The 15,834-nt window shown below is 35.4% G+C and overlaps 1 protein-coding gene and 1 pseudogene across 3 annotated transcripts in view; one reads left to right on the plus strand and one right to left on the minus strand.

The window, feature by feature from the left end:
• Positions 1–15,834, plus strand: part of HDAC9 (histone deacetylase 9) — an 824,368-nt gene that overhangs the window by 89,690 nt on the left and 718,844 nt on the right. The gene's annotated exons all lie outside the window — the stretch shown is intronic.
• On the minus strand, positions 2,397–2,508 carry LOC118610885 (annotated as a pseudogene).

The following is a 15,834-nucleotide window of genomic DNA, read 5'->3' on the forward strand; positions in this document are numbered from 1 at the left end:
AAAAACACATGGCACAGACAGCTAGTGACTGAAGAGGAAGTTAATGGTGTTTGTTTTTCCTCCAGCATTAGTAGTTCAAAAATTAAAAATAAAAATGTGTCTTGCCAAGTTTGGGAAATACACAGAATGCTTTGATTCCAGGATTACAATGGACCTAATTTTTTGACATTAGTACTTCTTTTATACTTATGAATTGAAGTGCTTCTTAAAGTCGAAACTTTGAGGTTTTATGTTTTGTAAACTGTAATGATTAAAATATTCAAATGCCACTTATTACATGTGGAATTTATTTCTTATTTACACTGTAGACTTAGAAACCAAGAGAAGATTTAGAGTAAAGCATTCGCAATCATTGACAAACACAATGACACTGTTAGGTTTCCATGTGAAGATTGTAATGCCCTTGAGAAGACAATGCTTTAGGTGGTTTTAAAGCTCTAACGGGAAGAAATAAATAAGGACTTTCCCCAACTATGTACTGAAAAAAACCCCAGTTGTGATTGGAAAGTATTGTTTGACTCAGAGCCAGCTCATTTTTCACCAGAGGTTCCTGCGCAAGTTTGGGGGCGTTACAGAAGATGATGGAAATGAAGTGGGGTGTGGAGAGGGGCGTAGCAGCAGAAGGCAGCCGATTGAGAAAATCTCCAAAAGTGACATAGATGCTATTCTAGAAAGTTAAAATATTTTTATTTCGGGGAACAAATTTTATAGTTTGGAAGGCAGAATGCATCTACTTTGAAATATCTTTCATTTAATTAAAATCAAAATTTATGTGTTTTCCTCCAGCCACCTGAATATCATTTTGATATTGAAAGAGGCTGACAGTTTATTTGAGTGGGTCACTTTGAGGTGGCTTATCTATTATCAGGTCTTTTCTCCTGTTAGGATCTTTGTTTTGATCACCTTTGGATCTTTTACTTTTTCACCCCATGCTTTAAAATCTCTATATTTTTGTCGCCAGGAATTGGGTCAAAGATACTGATTCTGGGGAGATGAAACTTCACCAAGCCTCTGAGCACCGTGTGGGGTGGGTGGTTGGTACTTGTGATCTCACGTGGAAAAGAACAGAACCTTTACAGCGTTTTCTATAGAAAGGTCAGTTATTTTCATAGGTTAAGTCGGGTGGAAAGTTGGAACCATAATAAATTTCATCAATAAATGCAGGTAATCTTGATTAGCTTCTACTATTTGTTTCATTTCAGTTGAACAAATATTTATTTGGCTCCTGTTTTGTGTCAGGGATTCTGCCAGACACTTACTTCCTTCTGTACAGGCAATGAATATTCAGGTAATTAAGTCAGTCTCTCCCTTTGCTTGTGAGATATCCTAGAGGATTTACTGATGTAGAGGCGTTTCAGGGTTATTTGTTAAAGATAATAGAGATGTATGCAGCTCCATGTTTTGTAACACAATATGCCACTTTGGAACTGGTTATCCTTTACCTAGAAATTTTCCTGATATCTTGAACTCAAACTTTCACTTATTAGGAAGCCCTGCAATGATAAAGTTCATGTAGAGTTTTTTTTTTTTTTAATTTTTACTTTCATAACACATTGCTTTTTATTGAACTTTCGCCCTGTCACTATTTATACAGTGTCAGTTCTGTACTAAGAACTGATGGAGGTTTTTAATTTTTCTCTGACGACCTGAGAGGCAGCAAGACCAAGGTGCCTGACCGTCTGGATGCCATGTGGGGTTTTGTCTTTCCCGCACTGTTATTGCTTCTTGCTTGCCTTTCTTGTGTGGCAGTTCCTGAAGGTGGTGTCTGTTTTCTGTATCTTCTTTTGCTTTTCAAGTGTTTGTGGAAAGTGTATTATTCTCTTTAGTTTGATTATTAGTTGAATATTGGCCACACGAGTCATTGCCTGAAGCAGTTACAGCATCAGAAAATAGTCCTCAGATGGCACCAGGAGCCTGTTTTTTCTTGATGGCTGTCGGCACAGAGGGATATGCACTAGGTACAAGCCAACAGAAAGAGATGTAGACAAAGAGCCTGATCTTGTCGGTGGGTAGAGAAAAGTGTTTATTTAAAAAAAAAAATTTCAATCTTTTAAATCATTTCTAATTTGAATGATTAAACATATACTTCAGTCATTTTTACTTACATTCTTGATTATTAAGGGTTTTGTACATTTTTTTCCATATATTAATTGGCTTTTCCACCCCTGTTTTGAATTTCTGTTTGTGCCCTTGCCCAATCTTCTTTTAGACTGTTCCATTTTATTATTGATTTGTAAGAGCTTTTTGTATATTATTCAAATTATTTTTTTGTGGTAAAATATATGTAACATCAAATTTAACATTTTAAACCTTTTGAGTGCACACTTTAAAGACGTTAAGTAGATTTATATTACTTTACAACTCTCAGCAAAATCCCTCTTTAGGAAGACAGTGAAAAACAAACATTTTTAGATGCCATGATGTAGATAGCAGTGTCCTATGCATGTATATGTTTTGGAAGCTTAAGTATCTCTTCACCCTGTCAAGGGGAGTGGTTTCATACAACACTAGAAAAACTCGTTGAATGATATCCCCTCATTGATTCTTGGGATCGAAATCTTCCTCGATTGTTGCTTCTTCACTTTAAAAGACATAGTCATATGTTCAATAAACAAGCAAAAAGCTGTTTTCATAAAACCATCTTACTGAACAAGTTCTATTTTGTTGAGTCTTTATAGTTCCTCCACTTTATATTTAATCTACTGGTGTTTGATGTTTTCCTTGCTTGCCAATGTGGTATTTCCAGCTGTGCATGGAAATTAATTTTCTATTTGAATAGACAATTCCAGGAAACTATCTATTAAGGTTATAGGAGGCAAAGAGAATGTTGTTTTACAATTTTTTTTTCCTGGTGTTCTTGGCTTTAAAAGAAGAGGAAAGAGGTTGATTTAAAAGTCTGTGATTAGCAATTTATTTTTTTGTTTCTAACTAATATTATTTAAATAAAATAAACTTTGCCACGGATTACGAAGGTGGTCAATAATTGAATGTTTTTGGCACTGACAACTTCTCCATTTAACAAAATAATTCTGAATGGTTCTTCCATGGATTCTGAAACTTTTTTGGACAGTAGAGTTTTTTGTGTCTCTGATTCCATGGAACCTCAGAATCTATAGACTCTTACCTAAAACCCTAGGGGCCAGGTATGTTTTGTAATTTAGAACTTATTAGATTTTACATTTCATGTCACCTTTAATGGAGTCTGGAGTGTTCCTGTGTAAATCAGTGAATCAAATTAAAATTAATATTTTTCTGTAGTGAAATTCATAGATATTAATACTAAAGGAGATAAAGAATAAATAGCCCCATATTTGTTTAGGCCGGTTTTTGTTACCAGACGAGCTTAGATTTGTCACCAAATGATTTATGAAAAATCTTTGTTTTTTAGGATTATGAATAAGGGACAAACACAATTTCACCTGCTCTTCAGGATGCCCAGTTCTCTTGGTTAGAGATGGCCCGGCTCCATGCTTTAGCCATGCCTGCTCCCCCTCAGCTCCACACAAGTCATGATTTAGCATTCCCGACGTTACTGACAGTTTTGCTTCTGGGGCTTTGTACCTATTTCTCAATGATACTTTTGCTGAATTAAATCTCCTTTCAGCAAGTCTGTGCCTGAATTCCGGTCCTTTATACTTAGTATTATTTTTGTAGTGGTAAATATCTCGTTATACCTTAAACTATGTGTATATTCTTCATTGCCTCTATTCCTTTGCACTGGTAATTCTCAATATTTGAAATGTCTTTTCCTCTCCTCCTCCTTTAAATTTATTCCCTACCCCATCATTCTAATAATGACAGTCATAGAAATGGGGAAATTGAAATAGGCATCCAATTTTGAGGAAGCATATGTTTGGTTATGGTTTTTGTTGACTCTGAAATGATACTGGAGATTCAAGTGAAGTTAATTCAGGCAGCTGTAGTAAGTAGATAGCCTATGTGGGTGAGGCTGGATGTGGGATCTTGAAATCATCTGCAAGCAGGTGAACAGGTCACTTGACAGAATAAAGACCACGGGGAAGTAGAGAGAGGAGCAGAGGGTAAGGATTTCATTGAGTCTTTCCTGGTGGGAATTATGGGGCTAGAGGAGAAAGGTTAGTCAGTATACAAAAAACTAGCTGGTGGCAGAGCTCACAGTCTTGACACTGTCCGTCTCCTGCATGACACTGTCAGCTCCACGAAGGCAGCGGCTTACCTGTTCCTGTTTCTCCAGCTCTCAGCGTTGTGCTTCTTCCTTTATTTGTGGGTCCTGCTTTTTCTTTTATTTGTTACTTTAGATGAAAACTGAAACGGGAATTAAAATTCCTTTGCTCTATGGCTTAGTATTTAAGTAGATGTCTAAAATCAGAGTCGACATTTTAATTCGTAGGTCTTTGATTTCCTTTCCCAAAAATGTGCAGGTTGGATTAAGGCTTTTTAGGATTCCTTACAGCTGAAAAAATACTGAGAAAAATATCTGTATATCAAAGAAATTGTTCTAAGCTGTAAAAGTGGCCTCGAATAAGTACAGAAAATAAATCAAAATTTGTAGGAAATTTTTCTCATCTCTTTTTTGGAAGTTTTTATTAATTTAATATCAGTCAAAACATTGTACTATATTAAGTAAATCAAAGCTTTTATATAACCTTGTCTAAAAATTTGTTCTTAAATATTAAAGATATTAACTCTACTTTATAGAGCTTTAAATTAATACAGCTGTAAGAAAAAAGAAAACAAAAATCATGCAAGCAGCACATTTTCCTTAAATTCTAACACTGTAAAGAAATTTTGGTTCCTATGTAATTTTTATCCTGTTACAGTCTTCTCTTAAAATCTTCTCATATAATCAGTTTATGTAATTTTTCAAAAAACAGACAGATCATCGGTTAAAATGATTCTACATGTTTACCATACTTCATTCAAAATTATATTGTACATCTTCATATGTTTCTAGGTCTTTATTTTCATCATATATACTCACAATGCCCATTTTTAGTTTACTTTGAAAGAATACTTTTTGTTCTGAATAAAACATTCTCCTAAGATATATCTAATATTAGTTTTGGGTATTTGATCAATGTTTGATGTTTAAATTGTCATCTATACCCTTTAATAATTTTTTTCTGACTGTACAATTTGAAATATGGTGAATTTCTAAAGATAGTTTTGAAAAAATATAACCTCTCTGTTTTAAAAATGTACAATGTGTACATATGATATATTTGACACAGAAACTATTGAACAATTGGGTAATAGATGCCATAAACTTTAATCCAAAGGTATTAAAGTACTAGCATTAAAATCCAACATTTATTAAATGGAACTTATCTTGTTCCCATGTAATCTGTTGTGTGTTAGATATTGTTTATCATTCTAACTATCTGCCTTCTCACTTTCTGGTATGCAGAAATGCTCTCCGTGACATTCTTGCTCAGTGACCATCTATAATATGCACCTTCCATCTGGAAATAATCTGCCTTGAACTCACAAAGTGCTGATATTGCTTTTTGTGTCATTCAATGTCTCTTTTATTTGATTTGGGGCTCTTTAAGTGAGGACAATTAACAGTTAAGAATTCTCTCGGGGAATAAACAGTATCACATCAGTACTTTCCTAAATCAATTCCTCTATCTACAGAGTAAAAAGTAGAGATACTATTTATTTCCAATAGCGATACTTTACTTAATTTTACTTTCCACAGATCTCAAATATATGGATTTCCTTTGAAGGCAAGTAATTTATCCTTGAATTGATTTTATTTTCGTTTATATTTATAGACAAGTCATTTAGTCATTCATGTTGGTCAGCTGATATAGTTCTGTTTGTATTATATATAGGTACAAGGATCTGTTTTTACTCTTTGCTGTGTAAATCAGATATGTAATAGATTAAAAAATAAGACCTACATATTCCAGAACATTAAAAAATTAGGAAAACTTTTGTGACATTTTTCCTCCATTTATGTCACACTAATGACTGCTTTGCTTCTTAGTAATTTTCCATTTGTAACATTTTATACCTGGATACACAAATGTAATGCAATTGAACAAGAAAACAATTATCTGTCTGGTGGAAATAATGTACTTATCTCATTGAAACAATCGACTTACTTAAAAATACACAGAAGTTCTAGTTCTGCTCAGACTGTAGTTACCTGTAATTTGTAAAGAATTTCCAGGAAAAATTAAAATCCTCTGATGTAATGGGATAAGTAACTGAATCCACTGGTTGCGAATAATAAATTTCCATGCATAATTCCCTTCTAATACAAACCTCTATTTGGAACCATTTTGGGGTTGAGAGCTTTTTTCAGTAATTTCCGAGTTTTGGCTGGAACCCTGGAAAACTCCAAAGCCGTATCTGCCAGTGAAAGCTTCATGTTGACTTGTGGGTTCTATGTCAGTGGAACATTTCAGCGCTTTTCAGCCTGATTCAAATATTTCTTGGCATTTTCTGATGACGTTGGCTCATCCCATCTATAGGGTCACATTGGATTCTGGATAAAACCTAAAAGCCATAATTCATCTGCAAGGTAATTCGGGATTTTTTTTGAGTTTTGTAATGAGCTAACACCATTAGGCAATTAAAGATTAAATATTTTAAAATTTTTAAGGACATACCTTCTCTAAAAATACCAAAGAGAGACACCAAAATTATAACAAAACTACAGAGTAACCAGTACATGGAGTCATCAGAGGTCTGGCTGAACAGAAGTCTTACGGCTAGGTCACCTCAAATACTAGGTCACCTCAAAATGGTAGGAGGAGTGGAGACGTGAAACGCTCCTGCCCTCCAACTGTGTGGAAGAATCAAGAGGGCTATCTTGGCTGCAGAGCCACCTCCCCAACCTGAGGAGTAAGGGGTCCTGGCCCCACACTGGGCTCCTTAGCCCAGGGCTCCAGTGCCAGGAAGAGAAGTCCCCCCAGCCTGTGGCTGTGAAAGCCAGTGGAGGTCATGACTGAGTGAGACGGTGGGCTGTGGGAAGCAGAGACCTTCTTCTTAAAGTCCATGCTTGGATTTCCTCACTGATGGATTTGCTCGCTCTGATCTCCAGAGCTGGGACAGCTGCTCCAGGGGTGCCAGGGACACACGGGAGGCACTGAGCTATTGTGCTTCAGGGCTAGGGAGGGAGGGGCAGCTTGCCCCTGGACAGAGGTGCAGGCAAAAACCTTGATTCCTTTGTTGAGCCCTCCCCACGTCCATCCTGCAGACACAGGTGAAATCAACCTGGATAACAGGGCACTCCACCCAGGGGATTCCCTGAGACTCTGCCTTTCCCAACTTGTGGGCCCACCCAAGCCGCTTCTAATGGTTTATGCCTTACAAATGGACTGTCTTGGCTCCTGCTGCGTACTTTCATAAACTCTCTCAAAGGCTCACAAAACCCCAAGAAGCAGCACTAGGCCTTGGCGTGCCCCATACCTCTTGCTGAGCAGTCCCAAGCCCAACACCAGTGGCAGCTGGCCTCATTTTCTAACTTGGCCACTCGAGACTCCTATAAGCCCAGCATGGGTGGCAGCCATATGTGGATTGCTTGGTGATTCTTACCAGGTGGCCCTAGAGGTGCGCAGGCTGCAGCTAAACTTGGCCTGCAGCTGGACCCCACCCAGATCTGTGCCACGAGGTCCCAAAGCCCACCTTCTATATAAAGCCACTCTACTAAGACCAAGACACTTAGGAGCCTTGCCTAATACATTGAAACAGATACAGAGAGGCAGCCAAAATGGGGAGACAAAGAAGCATATCTCACTTGAAAGAACAGAACAAAGCTCCAGAAAAAGAATTCATCAAAATGGAGAAGAGCAACCTACCAGATGCAAAGTTAAAAACACTGGTTATAAGGATGCTCAATGATCTCAGTGAGAACTTCAACAAAGAGACAGGAAACATAAAAATGGAGGTAGAACACATGAAAAAGAACCAGTCAGAAGTGAAGAATACAATAACAAATGAAAAATACATTAGAGGTATCAACAGTCAATTCGATGAAGCAGAGATGAATCGGTGATATAGAGGATGGGGTAGCAGACGACACCCAATCAGAAAAAAGAAAAAAGAATCCAAAAAATGAGCATAGTTTGAGGCGCCTCTGGAACAACATCAAGTTAACAACATTCGCATTGTGGGGGTACCAGAAGAAGATAGCAAGGAATTGAAAACCAATTTGAAGAAATAATGATGGAAAACGTCCCTAACCCAGTGAGGGAAATAGACATACAACCCCAGGAAGTTCAGAGAGACCCAAACGAGATGATCCCAAAGAGATCCACACCAAGACACATAATTAAAATGCCAAAGAAAGAATCTTAAAAGCAGCAAGAGAAAAGTATTTAGTTATTATATACAAGGGAGGTCCCATAAAACTGTCAGCCAATTTCTCAACAGAGACTTTATAGGCCAGAAGCACTTGGCACAAAGTATTCAAAGTGATGAAAACCCAGGACCCACAACCAAGATTACTTTACCCAGCAAAGTTATCATTTAGAATTGAAGGACAGATATTGAAGGACAGAATTGAAGAACAGATAAAGAGCTTCCCAGACCAAAAAAAAAAAAAGCTAAAGAAGTTGATCACCACCAAGCCAGTATTACAGGAAATGTTGGAGAGACTTCTTTAAGAATAAGAAAAAAATATGTATCTTAAGTCTAAAGAAAGAATGTCAATAACTATACATCTATCAACAATTACTTCAAATGAAAAAGAACTAAATTCTCTAATCAAAAGATAGCATGGCCGAATGGATAAGGAAACAAGACCCTTACATATGCTGCCTGCGAGAGACTGACTTCAGATTAAAAGACACACACAGATTAAAAGTAAAGGGATGGAAAAATATTTCATGATGGACTTAGAGATTAGTGTGCTGAGTGAAGTAAGTCAGATAGAGAAAGACAAATGCCCTATGATTGCACATATATGTAGAATCTAAAGAACAAAACAAAAAGAAACGAACTCAGAGAACATTTTGATGATGACTAAATGAGAAGGAATTGGTGTGTGTGTGTGTGTATGTGTGTGTGTGTGTGGCGGGGGGAGTTGGTTAAAGAGGAGGGAAGGGATTAAATACAAATTGGTGGTTACAAAATAGTCATGGGGATATAAAATATAGCATAAGGAATATAGCCAACAATATCGTAATAACTATGTACAGTGTCAGAGGGACACTAAATTTAGTGGGATGATTACTTTATGAGTTACATAGATGTCTAATCACCATGTTGTACACCTGAAACTAATATAGTATTGTATGCCAACTATAACAAACATACAAAAATTATTATTAATTAAAATAGAAAAAAGCGTTTTTTAAAAAAAGATAGAAAAATAATATGAGAGATTATTTTTCCTTTAGCCCAGTGTTATTCTCATATCCAGTCTTTTTACAGAAGTTAATGTTCTATTTTAATTCCTTATTGTGATTTTCTTCCTCCTCAGCAGTTTCTAAAGCTAATGCAGATCAACAGTTTTTTTTCTTTTTTCTTCCTTAAAGAGAGATTGCTCTGGCTCTTGGCTGACTTCAGTCTTGTGATGTGGGACTGATGTGGGTTTTCATTTTTCACTTTAAAGGTGCTGCCAAAGCTAGTTAATTTTAGTTATAACGTCATAGAGTGTTGGTGCCTGTAGATGCTCCACAGATGGTTTGGTTCAGCCCTCTCATTTTACACACAAGGGGGCAAGGCCCAGTTCCTTAGTTGTCACAGAAAGCCGTGGTACTGTTAGGCCGGAAGGTGTGACCACCTTGCCATAGAACTGGCCTGCGGAAGTCCCCAATACTGCTCAAAGATCCAACCCCCTTCACCAGCTCAGATTTTGTATCTTTAGGTAGTTTTCCTTAGCACTTTTTAAATTTAGCTCTCCATTCTTCATATTAACTTGGAAAACCAACCAAAAATTTCATTTTATATTTGGTTGAGATTCCACAGTTTTATGTACTACTCCATTCTTCTCATGTTCTCACCCACAAAGAAATAAATATAAGAAAGTGAATGGGATCCACATCACTGCTTTATTACAAATAATGTGGGGTTTTAGAACACATAGTGGACCTAAGACTGAATCTGGCTGCTTCTGCCTCCCACAACCCCCTACTGAATTTAGCCACTGTTAAACAAAAAACTTTCACAGCCCAAAGCTTTTCTTAAAGAAAGGACTTATTGAGCCACATGCTATCTAGAAAAGGACCAGGCCCTGGGGTATGTGATCTGAATCACCAGCAGCATGGCTAGGTGGAAAAGGAAAACATGTCCTCCATCCTGGAGTTGACAGGCTTTTTGATACATTATATTTTAGGCAAGGAAGATGTAAGTTGTTTTGAAAGAATTTACACTGGCCACAAATAAGAGGAGGTGAGCAGGAAAAGATGAAGCAGGAGCAGTTCTAGGAAAGGTGCACAGTCCATAAGGAAGAAATATTTATTACTTTTGATTGGTTGTAGGCAGCGGTCCAGAAAGTTCATGCATATACGGGATGCGGTGGCATCAGGTGGCCACTACAGAAGTTGATTCAAAACTCCAACTTACATTCCAGAATGTGAGCTGTCTGTTGTTAGTTGGCCCCCAGCTATCAACTTAGTTAGCGACTCTTGTCTCTTTCTCTTACTCTCTTTAGGACATCTCAGAGCTTTTCTCTTGTCATCATGCAGTTATATAGATGGAAAAGTATGAGAACAGCAGATTTCCATCCAACTTCCATGCAAGGTGATTCTCAGAGAGACCACAGGAGCTAAGGTCCTAGGCCAGGGACCTTTCTAGGACTTGCCAATCAGAGCAGCCCTGCCTGACTCAGAGGAAGCAGTTCTTTCCACAAAGCTCACCTTCTGGCGAATATCTTTATCTTCTTTTCTTTTCTCCTGCTTTTCTCACATGCATTCTGACACCAATGCAATTTACATCCCCCTCACCCCCCCCCAAAGAAAACATGAGTTATTTTTCCATTATTCTTCTTAATAGAGTAAAAAAAAAATAAGGGTAGTGAAGTCAACCTAGGTAACTGATTGAGGAAAATAAATGAGGATTAAGCAGCTGGAAATGAGAGTTAACATCTTGTACATAGGTTCAGAATACTTCACAGAAATGGGAAATGAATAACTTCTCTACTGTCAACACCAGGCCCTCTTCTGACATTTTTAAGAAGGGAATGCTGGTGAAGACTTTTACCTTTCTATTTGCCATCCTTGTTTAAGTTCTAGACCTCTGCTCACATCCACCATTATATTTTAATAAATATATTCCTAGCAGTCTATAGGCAGATTCAAATCTTTTGTTTTTCTCTGGGCCAGTTGAACTAAGTAAAATTTCAGGTTACAGAACTCTTGGAATTTTTAGTTTTGTGTACATAGGTTTCTACTAGATTTCACTACTTCATTTTTTCCCCCAGGTATTTTTGAATGATTATCTTGTTTCTTTGCCTTCTATGCTTAAAGTCTTTTAGTTACCTATGACAGCTCAGAGGACATTTAATAGTTTCCTTTCTGTGAAGGGATTTTTACCTTAGTTTTTTTTTTTAATTTTTTTATTTTTTTGCCTTGTGGAGTATGTCACACCTGTGTGAAGGAAGATGCTTGTCCTTAATTCAGAGTTAAATTAAAAGTAATTTGATATTTGAAAATATGGATACTCATGGCTTCTGCCCCACTGTTCTTCTTATGATTTGTAGGCTTTTGCTTCTTTTAGTAGGCTCATGGCCATTTAGATAAAAAGATACTGAATTGCGATGAGTAGATTTAAGATTTTATGTTTTAAAGTATTAAGATTTAAGATGTTTCAACACTGTTCTTGGAATTGAAATCATCATCTCTAAGACAAATTGTTTCAGAAGAAATGGTTTAGCTGATGTCTCATCAGTCATGTTTTTGCTTAGTGATCATGTCAAGTATCTGTTACAGTAGAAACTAAGAGATGACACACAGGAAATAGCAAAGAGGTAGGCATGGTCCACAGCAGATGGTGTCTACGCAGTAGAAGGTAGCGGTGGAGACCATGGGCCCCAGAGCTGCGTACCTGAATTGAAACTCAGTTCCAATTCTGACTTTCATAATCTCTTTCAGTTGACTCATCTGTTCAATGGGCAGACTGGTTAATAGTATCTACCTCAAAAGTTCTTGTGAGGAAGTAAGTGAATTAATACATGTAAAGCACATTAGAACAGTATCTGAAACATCATATGTGCTTTATAAATGTTAGCTAGCTGTTAGACAGTCTTCACATTCCTAACCCGGTTAATGCATCAAGAGTCATGTGCATTTTCAAGTGTTTTTCTCAGCATGCTATTATTTAGAAAAACAGGACTAGAATGATCTTTTACTGAGGTGTTCCTAGCTTGTATTTTTAAAGGTGAAGTGTGCATCAGAAAAATCATAAACCTTAATTTTGTATAATATGATATTAATAAGAATCTGGGCTCTTTGGTTGTCTGTGTGAAATTATTTGATGCTTTCGGCAATTTATTTCTTTCTGCCAAAGTGTATTGTTTTCACCATTGGCATTGGTTTCGGTGCTAAAATTGCCCTGTATTCACAGTTGCTCATAATAGAAGGGAAATATTGAGGAAGTAGTTCTGCCGTTATTGACAGATCTCACTTGATACACATAAAATAGTTCGGTATTTTGGAGGAATGTAGGCTAATGTAGCACGCACCGGCATAATACCCCAAGTAGAAAATTGCATAATATAATGTATATGTGTTTATGTGTGTAGGGTGTTAGGTGGTATGCCAGTTTTATCATGTAGGGAATAATGAAGAAAAAGTTTTGGGGAAACCTAAAATTTTTACTTTATTTGCATAATAATTAACTAACACATTATGTTGAATGCCTAAAGAAATATGTTTGACAACTTTTAATTTTCTTTCCTCCCACACACCACTTCCTAGTTTGTTTCTGACACACCAGATGTGTCTCAACACAGTGGCTGATCAGAGTTACATGAATACCGGTGATTACAGCATAACAAATTTTCTCATTTCGGTTACATTTAAACAAACTAGAAGTAGAAGGAGCACTATATTTTGTAGGTAATGTTATACAGATTTAAGGTGTAACCTTCCCTTTCTCCAAACCTCTGCATCCATGTTCTTTTTTTAAGTTGATATTAAAGTTTGTGTTCAAATAGTAAATATACACAAACAAATGCTGATTGTAACCTTTTTGCTTTTCATAGTTAGATATTAATGGACTATTATTGAGGCATCGGTGCAAAGAGGGATAATCTATGGGAAAAGTGAAAAACATTGGTCACAGGGAAAGATTTTTAAAAATAATACTCCTTTACCTGTTTTCTAGCTTCTCTGAATGGACCAATACACTTGCTGTTTTTTTAAGCTAAAACCAGCTTTAGTTCTTGACTTCCATAGAAAAAATACTTTCTGTGGACATTTTTATTCTGTCTTTCATTTATTTACTGTATTATTTTCTTATTATTGCTAGCCTTTTTTCAATTTAAATGCTGGGGTAAATACCGCTTCCCAGAAATTGTAATTTTTTTTCAAAAGAATTAATTTTGTTATTAGCTTAGGCCTCTTATGTGATCCTTCTGTATGTCCCTAATTTTGAATATCTGCTATCAATTTATGTAATAATTTTTCCTCTCAATTTGAATTATAGAATAAACAATATTATAATCAGTAATGATTATAAGTGCCTCAACATACCAGCTTGTGCAATTTGTCTCTTTCCTTCTAGTTTCAGATCATACTCAATTTCAATTTACACTGCCTTTTACATGTATTATACTCTTTAATGAGCAGTTTCTAGGAGCAGTTTTTGGATAATCAGTAGTTTACTTAATTATTCCTCTGATAAAGGTCTAGATTTGTAATGTTTTGCTATTATAAATTATACCACCACAAAAATCTATTTGAATATGTCTTTGCTTTCTTTCCTTCATTGATTTATTTGCAGTTATTCACTCAGTTTAAACTTTCTAGTCTTTAAGTTAAAGGTTTTGAATATTTTATGGGTCAAACAATATATTTAAAAAATAGTTTTGGAGTATGTTGTGTTGTCACATTGCTTTCTCATATTCATTGCCAACAATAATGCATGGTTTTATCAGTTTTATTTTTCCAAGAATCTGGACAGTGATAAATATTGTTTCCTAGAATTTTCGTGTTAATTAAAAATGAGGTACTTCAGTGTTCTTTTAATTTGCATTGGTTTGATAAATAAAATGCTCGAATGCTCTTTTTGTGTGTGTGTGTGTGCTTAGTAATTTGATTTCCCCTGATAAAGATATTTCTGCAATATGTTGTTTTTCTTTTACCATGACTGTTATTTTTCTTAGCATTAAAAATCAAACTATTACACAAAGTTTACACTTCTTTATCTATTTTATTCACTCAAGGTCTAGAAAGCTATCATTTTTTCAAAAATACTTAATTCTATTTTATGGTAATTTTTATGAGCTAAATTATATATACATATTTATACAGATACACACACACATATAGAAAGAAGCAAGATTAGTATTAGAATTATAAAGTATGGTACAAAGTTTGCTCTGTTTTCCCTTAAAGTATCAACTGGTTATCTTGATATCATTTATTAAGTAGCTTTCTTCTCTCCTACTCCCACCAATATTTTGAATCTCCTTTTATATTATTATCTTCTTACATATAATTAGATATTATACTGGACTTTTACTTCTTATTTATTGATTTATTTCAAATCAGATATCAAAACCACATTATTTAAATGATAAGTGCTTAATGATGTGTTTAAAAATCACCTTTTCTTTTTGAAAAGCATTGAGCTTCTATTATGTGCCAAAAAAGCAGATATAGAATTAAAATTACTCAGTTTTCCCACCCCTTGTTATCAAAGTTTTGCCAGGAAAACAAACATGTAAAGCATATTTATACTCTAAACTGATAAAAACCACAAAAGAGAGGTGAATACAGATATACGGTAGCACAGAGAATAGTATATTTTCATCTGTTTATTTTTCCGGATTATATTTTCTAGTTCTAATGAAAGTTCTGTTTTAATTATGATCGCTATTTTATTATGCCTACAAAATAAAGTGGGAACATTTGATTTTTTAAATCTTATAATCTTCTCACTCAGGGTTATTATTGTCTGTGTCATCTTTCTGACCTACCAATTAAGTTCCATAGTTTTCTATAATATGAATTACTTCTTAGAAAAATTGTAAGTTAAACATGTACATGTTAGGAATATTATTTGTGGCAATGCCCAGATAATTCTATGTTTGATTTGTTTCTTTTAAAAAGCCTTTGTATTGGGTTTAATACTCACAGGGAAATTGAAACACAAACTCCTTTTTTTATTGGGGAGTGCTCAAACATTTATTAATAATATTTCTGAGATTTGGTAAGATTTAGCATATACATAAGACACAAATGTAGAGGTGTTGATGTTTACCGATAGTTAATTTTTGCAACCAACAATAGGCCAATGAGAAATTTGTGTTGTATAGCCATGGAAACTTTAAACTGAACATTTTTGTCATGTGTATTATCGCTTCTATCTTGACAGCTATTAATTGGTGACAAGGAGGGGATAAAAAGTATAAGGAGTTTTAGAGAATAAAATGTAAACACACATCAAATAGTAATCGTTTCTGGAATGCCACTTATATGAGTTGTTTAAACCCTACTTCTAAAATGCAGGAAAAAGTTTATTTCATTATTTCAGTTTTCTAAATAATTATTTCTACTTATTTAAAAATACTTTTGTATTTACAAATTAGGTCAGGAATAAGCATGACCTCAGTGACGTAAATACACACATCTCAATGGAAGATTGTGTTTGGAGTTTCTTTTTTGTGTAATTTTTTAAAAACACAAGAACACTTCTCTTGGCCAAGATCCCATTTTTTTTTTTTTTTTGAACGAG

Source organism: Rousettus aegyptiacus, unplaced genomic scaffold (assembly GCF_014176215.1).
Source record: "Rousettus aegyptiacus isolate mRouAeg1 unplaced genomic scaffold, mRouAeg1.p scaffold_m13_p_13, whole genome shotgun sequence".
Lineage (NCBI taxonomy): Eukaryota > Metazoa > Chordata > Mammalia > Chiroptera > Pteropodidae > Rousettus > Rousettus aegyptiacus.